Raw genomic sequence first — 7,524 nt, 5'->3', positions numbered from 1 at the left:
ACAAGCCAGAGGGCCAATTGCTGATGCAATGATTGCATCAACGATTGGCTGATGTTTTTAAGGCCCTACCTTATGCACAGATGACGTATATTAATATTATTACTTTCAGTGCACCTAATAAATAGTCTTTTATCATTTAGTAAAGACGTATTATGTAAATGTATTAAACAAACATCCTCTTTTCCACCTTTAATGTTGCGATGACAATGTGATTTGCAATAAATATTTTTTTTTCATGTTTTAGGTGCCTAAAAATGCGTGGAAAATGCTAGGCACATAGGTTCTTGTCACATTCTGAAAATTTTAATGTTTTTAACAATAGGCCAGAGTTTCGTTTTTAACTTGATGCAGTGCGGACACGCCTGGAAAAACAACCGCATTGCACTGTGTGAGTGTCGCGACCGATTCACTTTCTGTTATGAGCGCACATACATTAGAAATAACAAACTTGTACGTACAAAAGACACGATATGTAAATCATCCCTTACACAGTTCCTGTGTTTGTAACGCGTCATCTCTTCTAAATCCAAATAATTCCATATAGCTGAAGTGCTGTTCCTTTTCACCACAAGGTCTTCGTCAGACACCACATTTTCCTCACTCATCTTTCATTCATCCGCCATCGTATTTGCTAACGAGCACAGCGTCACAACTAAATTGACACCTCACAAATCAATCTGAGCATAGCTGACCTGGGGGTTCCCCTGATTGGCCTAATAGCATCAACGCGCCAACCATGTCTTCAGGGCTAAAAGTGATAGGTCAAAGGGTTATAACACGTGCTTAGCGTGTTTTCCCCTATTCATCGTGTTAGGCTGTCTGTTGTAATGTGTTTATATTGCAATGGCGATAAAAATTCGATGTATCGTTCTGCCCTTCCACACAGATAATTTTTTATACCATGTTAAAGTTGCCACTTTGTAGGTGTGAGCAAAAATGTGCCGTTGTGGGGTGTGTCACTTAAAATGTGAACGAACTAATGAAATGCAAACACTGATCGCAATGATGGTGACTTTAAGTGAAACACCCAATATCTAAACTAAGTTAAGAAAATAACTTTACATGTAAGATGTAAAATGCAAGTTTAGGTTTCAAACATAGATGGTGATAGAGAGGATAATGTTACAGACTGCAGCTTTTAACTCTGCATCAGTTTTACTTTTTAACACTCTTTAAGATTGGGACAATACACCCAGCAGTGTTCACCCAGCAGTGTTCAGGATTTTGATTTGTGTTCAGATAAGGATACTGAACATTAGAAATAAGCATAGTATGCAGCCACAGAATATAAGTTTATAAAATTTAATAAAAGTTAAAATCAGAGCATTAAATCTAAGTCTAATAACTTTGTTTTACCTACCATTCAATCAGCAGGACACATGGAAACAGAAGACTGAAATGTGTGGGCGGAGTGTAATTACATCTCTAATGCGTATCTACCAACCGCGTTTGAGGCGTCAAAATCGCGTCTACCACATCTAGTTTGCCGCTTGAAGAGTTTGAATGCATTCGCGTGTCTAAAAAAAGCAAGCATTTGACGTGCATCAGAGGCAAAATCCACTTCTTGTGGGAGGGGCAAGTGCTATGCGGTTGTCTGTTTGCAAGATGACTGATGTTGATTGTGCATTTATCGAAAGAGTTACCGGTTTGTATTTGGTAACCTTACTATAGGGGGAAAATAAACGGCGTGGGTCGATAAACGTCACGTGACTCAAAAGTGAAATGTGTATTTACAACTTACCAGGTTGCCCAATGTCCTCACTGACACTCTTCCAAGTGAGGTCCTTTGTATTTCTGTCTCTATAGAAATAAGAACTTGTGTCGTATAGCTCCAGGTGACTGCTCACGGACAATATTAAGCGTTCCTTTAGGTTGAATGAGTGACTCCACAGCAGCAAGCGGGCTCCTGATTGCTTAACGCGGCGCGAAATTCCGCCAAAGTTAACATTTTTAAACTCGGGCGTCAGCAGCAAATTTGCGTCAAACGCAAAATGCACAAAAAGCACCATTCGCATGTACCGCGCCAGGCGCTCAATTCGCGGCATTTGTGTGAACTAGACGTGCGAATGAGGCAGAATTGCGTCTTCGCCCCGCGCGTCAACGTGTCTTCACATTGACTTAACATTGAAATCACTCGCGCTTCACACCTCTACCGCGGCTGGGGTAATCGCAGCATAAGGAGTTGGGTTAACACTGGCATGATTAACTCTAGCAATTAACTCAATTAAGTAAAATTTACTCTTTAGGAGTTGAATTCAACTCAGAAATGTTTAACACTGATATTTTAACTCTCCATTTTTTGCTGTGTATAGTTGATTGCTTTGTCCACTGACATTATTCACGTTTACCAATACAGATGTAACTTGTAATGTGTGATCTTCACTTTCCTCTTTTCCAGAATATTCCAGACCTCAGAAAGAAAGACCTGAGCCAGACGAGCCTTATGATTCCAACTCAGATGGCATGTATTTTATCATACTGTATACAGACTTTCAGACATGTAGAGCAAAGTATGTTTTGACTTGATTTGTGCATATATCATGAACTGTCTAGTTCTTCACACAGAAGGCCCTGACTCACACATAAAGACCAAAGACAAGAGATCATCAAAGACTGAGAGAAATGGTAAAATATAGTTGCTTGTCTTCTCCACGCACGTTATTCACGTTTACCAATACAATACAATGTTCTCTTTCCCCTTTTCCAGAATTGTGCAGAACCCAGAAAGAAAGACCTGAGCCAGATGAGCCTTATGATTCCAACTCAGATGGTATGTATTTTATCATACTGTATACAGCAGGGCTATTCAATTGGCAGCCTGCGGGCCGAACCTGGCCCCTGAGATAATCCGTTCCGGCCCTTCATGTAGTCTAGTGTGAAAAGACATATCTAGAATAAATGAAGTTTAGATGGACAACGGCCATACTGTTATAAGGTTACGCGCGTGCGTCTGTTTCATACAGCAAGAGCTGAACAGCAGAGCGTGAGTCACGTGACTTTAGGCGAGTAGAGCGAGCAGCTTCTCCCGTAAGACGCGATGAGTGACAGTGGTGAGTTAAAGAGACCACGGACTCTATGGCCGTTATTAACTTTATTTGTTGTCTTTCAAGCTTACAACACCACCTTTTCTGTCAGTTGTTGTCAGATACGTGAGCTCAATGACTTGCATATCCACAATGACATTAGATGGCTTAGTAATGGAAACGCACTGAAACGATTTAGTGAACTATACCAAGAGATCCTGGCAAGTCTCCGAAATTCAAAGCAGGCAAAGTTTCAAATATTATGCGAGTCATCGTTCTCACACAAGAATGCAATTAAACTGAGTAATCACTCATCGCAAAATATAGGGCTACAGGAATAATTTACTTGTCAAAAAACAGCATATAACAATGTTATGTTCCATATTATAACTTACTTTTGTTACGTGCAATTAAGTGAGTAATAGTCTTGTGCCGGTGTTAAATTTTCATGTTGCTGTGATTTATGAAGGTTTTATTACGGTAGGCGATATTACCACAGTTTTGAAATGCATAACAAAAACAGGTTGAAAAGATAAGCAAATGTCATTGTTATGGTGTAAATAAAAGGTTTAATAACTTAAACTTGTTAAAATTATATATATAAAACAATATCCAGTAGAAATATGTAAACTGAACCAATCAGAATCAAACAGAATAAAGTCCAAACTGCACAAGAAGACAACTTTAGTGGTTTAAATGATTAATTAAGTGCAAAATATCATCAATCCATATGCACCCCAACGTTAGAAAGCCTCTTTGACCTTTGACTGTATGGCTTCAGCTAAAAATGAGCCAGGAGCAGCACTGCTAGATGCTTGGATACTCTGTAAAACAGGGAAGAAAATATTATGTTATGCTTTAAAGATGCATTTTAGACAATTATAGAGAATAAAAAGAAGGTAAAGCTTACTGATATTTAGTCTTTTTTTGCTTGTTTGTATGATTAAATATGATAAACAAATATGTGTGTTCCTTCAATTATAGTAAAAGAACACATACAGCTAAATATACCCATTTGTACCCACTGTACTGTGTATTCAACATACATAGTCAAATAAATTATGTATGTAACATTAGATTCATGGCTGTAAGTTTAAATGGTCATTATTACTGACAGTCAGACAGTGACACATCTCTTAATTCAATTCACATTTATTTGTATAGTGGATTTCACAGTCAATGAAAATATACATAAATAATGTACACAATTAAAATATACATAAAACACAATTCTGAAAATTTAAATCATATTTTTTTGTAAAATATAACGTACCGGTGTAAAGATACTGTAAATTGGGTTATATGATCAAACTTGCGTGACCTGGTAGCAGTTGCGTTTTGCACTTTACATTAATTGTAGTCTATTTATTAAGTAATTAACTTACTGTAACGTTACCTGTTAGACTCAATTTCAGCTATAATTAATAATATATGTTTAACCGGATATATATTAGGATAGCCAGTATAACGTTAGCTTAATAGACGTTAGACAAATGTTAGACAAACTAAACATTAGCGTAACGTTAGCTAGCGGACCTTAGCATTGCTAAGTGGACACTTAACTGTTATTATTTAGACACAAGATATGAGATACGATGCAATGTATCTTACCTTTATCTCCGTGAACTGTGGATGATTGTCTGTAAAGTTTGTGTTCCCGTATTTTGCTGCCCCTTTCCGTCCACACATTCTACACATAGGGAAATTGTCTATCGCCAGCACGCCAGCAATCAAAAGTCTTTTTCACGTTAATTTGAAGACCCCGCAATAACACTACCGTGCAGTTTTACTACCGTGGTTTATCGTATTACTGAACACATGCACAAGCCTAGTGAGTAAATAAGTTAAATTCTTGTGTTAAATTGAGTGTAATATGGCTCTGTTATTTACCCCTTTTGAATGTAGAAAAAAAGCTTAGTTGGATGTCTTACAATGCACTGATGTTGTTGTATGTTTCAAAAAACAGCATGACTATATTTAAATGTAGGGAAATGTAGTCATCATTGCTATATCTCAGGCCCCTCATTTGAGATGCTTTTCATGAACTGGACCCCATGACAGACTAATTGAATAGCCCTAGACTTTCAGACATGTAGAGCAAAGTATGTTTTGACTTGATTTGTGCATATATCATGAACTGTCTATGTTCTTTACCCAGAAGGCCCTGACTCACACATAAAGACCAAAGACAAGAGATCATCAAAGACTGAGAGAAATGGTAAGATTGTTTGATGTAAAGTTAATTCATATAGTTGATTGTCTTCTCCACTGACATTATTCACGGTACCAATACAGATGTACTGATACTTTCTTTTCTCTTTTCCAGAATTGTGCAGAACCCAGACCTGAGCCAGACGAGCCTTATGATTCCAACTCAGATGGTATGTATTTTATCATACTGTATACAGCTTACGCCTGTATCACACATACTCCGTATGCAGTACGTTTGCGGTGCGTAATTTTTTACATCCCATGTTAACAGGTTAGAGCTTTCACACAGTATACGTATGCGGTCCGTCCGGTCCGTTGCAGATGCGGTGTGGTGCAGCAGTGCTGCAATCGTTTCGGCAGCGAGTCTATTTTTGCTGTACGGCACGCAAGCTGCACACGCTGATTTAAAGTGATAGCGCATGTTTTGTGGTCAGAATAAACACAGATTTACACAAAAATGCAGAAATTTCACCCTAAATGGATGTAAATACAGTTTTTCAGTAGTTTTGTCTGTATTTGTTTAATTCACGTATGAAGCAATTAAAGCAAAACACTTATCACGAGTTGAAAAATTATATGTATAACATCTTGTTAAATATTTTACCGTGTTTATATACATAAAGTATGCTATTCATTTTACCATTGTTTAATTATACTAACATACATACGCACTGCATATGGAATATGTACTTTCAGACATGTAGAGCAAAGTATGTTTTGACTTGATTTGTGCATATATCATGAACTGTCTATGTTCTTTACCCAGAAGGCCCTGACTCACACATAAAAACCAAAGACAAGAGATCATCAAAGACTGAGAGAAATTGTAAGATTGTTTGATGTAAAGTTAATTCATAAAGGTCCCTACTACATATTAATACTACATAAAGGTACTACATATTAATTTGGTTGTCACTTCACTTTTAATGCTTAATCCTGTTCTATACACACACAGTTCAGTAATTTATGGAACTGGTTTCATATTTAAGTAAATTTCAAGTTAAACATGTAGCTATATACAATCTATGAAACATGCCCCTTTCAAGAGCTGACCCGGACTCTACAGTTCCAAGCAAGAATCGGGCCAGTGCTATAACATATATTACTATATTTTTTCTTGAGTTTAGGTTTAATGCACATATAAAATATTATAATACACAAAAATTATAAGACATGCATACATAGTGATTTTAATGATGTTAATGCCACAATCACACTTGCTTGCTATAAATATTGTTTGCAATCATTCTATGGTTTTATGACTTGGAGATTAAATTTGTGACTTTCTGTTTACTGTTTTTAGGTTCTCCTAGGCAGAAGAGTGGGAAAAGGCCCTGGAGTGATGCTGAAAAAAAGGCAGTTCCTGGCAAAGACAAGTGTACCAAGAGAAAGAACCAGTGCTACAAAACAGGGACTGGAAAGATATTTAAAATCATGTGCACAATATCATTCAATCTTGAAAGAAAAAAAGTTGATTAACTTTTTGTGTGTAAAACATGTTTTTTTATGCTTAAAGAGATAGTTTATTCAAAATTGAAAATAAGTATGAGTAATTTGACATCTTAAATTGATGGGTAATTTTTTTACTGTTTAGGAGCACGTTTGTTTGGAAATAGGCTTATTCTCCCACTCCCCCACTGTTAATAAGTTAAGTTTTACCCTTTTGGAATCTATTCAGTCCATCTCCGGGTCTGGCGATAACACTTTTAGCATACATCATTAAATCTAATTAGACCATTAACATCACATGTAACCTGGAGATCGGCTGAATAGATTTAAAAAAGGTTCAACTTAACTTATAACTGCGGGGAAGTTGGAAAACAAGCACATTTCCAAATAAAGGGAAGTGTTGGCCTTGTAAGCCATTGATATATATTGAGGTTTGATTTTGACAGGCTTTGGATTCATCATTTTCATTAAAATTATATATACAAGTATATATTCTTGAATATTCAAATAAATGTCTTCTGATTTCTTATTTTGGAGGATGAATTGTGGTGGATGTCAAACCTTTTATCTTAAGTTCATACAACAGGTTTAAAATTATAATTATAAAAAAAACTTGAAATGGTATTGGTTAATGTAAATGTTCATCATAGATTTATTATGTTACAAACAAAATTAACAGATTAATTTTGTTAATAATTTTCTAATAGCACTTCACAATTTTATTGATTCACTGACAACAAATATGTAAAAAAAATTAACCATGGTTTTACTACAGTTAAAAAAAAAAACATGGTTACTGTAGTAAAACCATGGTAACCACAAAATAACCATGGTTTTGACA

At 36.2% G+C, this 7,524-nt stretch overlaps 1 long non-coding RNA gene across 1 annotated transcript; it reads left to right on the top strand.

The window, feature by feature from the left end:
- The first annotated feature begins 2,559 nt into the window (after positions 1 to 2,559).
- On the top strand, positions 2,560 to 7,524 carry LOC135757824 (uncharacterized). The gene is made up of 6 exons (XR_010536338.1): positions 2,560 to 2,625; positions 2,708 to 2,770; positions 5,182 to 5,241; positions 5,350 to 5,404; positions 6,001 to 6,060; positions 6,538 to 7,524. It is a non-coding gene; the product is annotated as an uncharacterized lncRNA (long non-coding RNA).

The sequence above is a fragment of the Paramisgurnus dabryanus genome, chromosome 6 (genome assembly GCF_030506205.2).
Source record: "Paramisgurnus dabryanus chromosome 6, PD_genome_1.1, whole genome shotgun sequence".
Taxonomy (NCBI): Eukaryota; Metazoa; Chordata; class Actinopteri; order Cypriniformes; family Cobitidae; genus Paramisgurnus; species Paramisgurnus dabryanus.
Note: the sequence above shows the minus strand (reverse complement) of the source record. Positions and strands in the feature narration are given on the sequence as shown.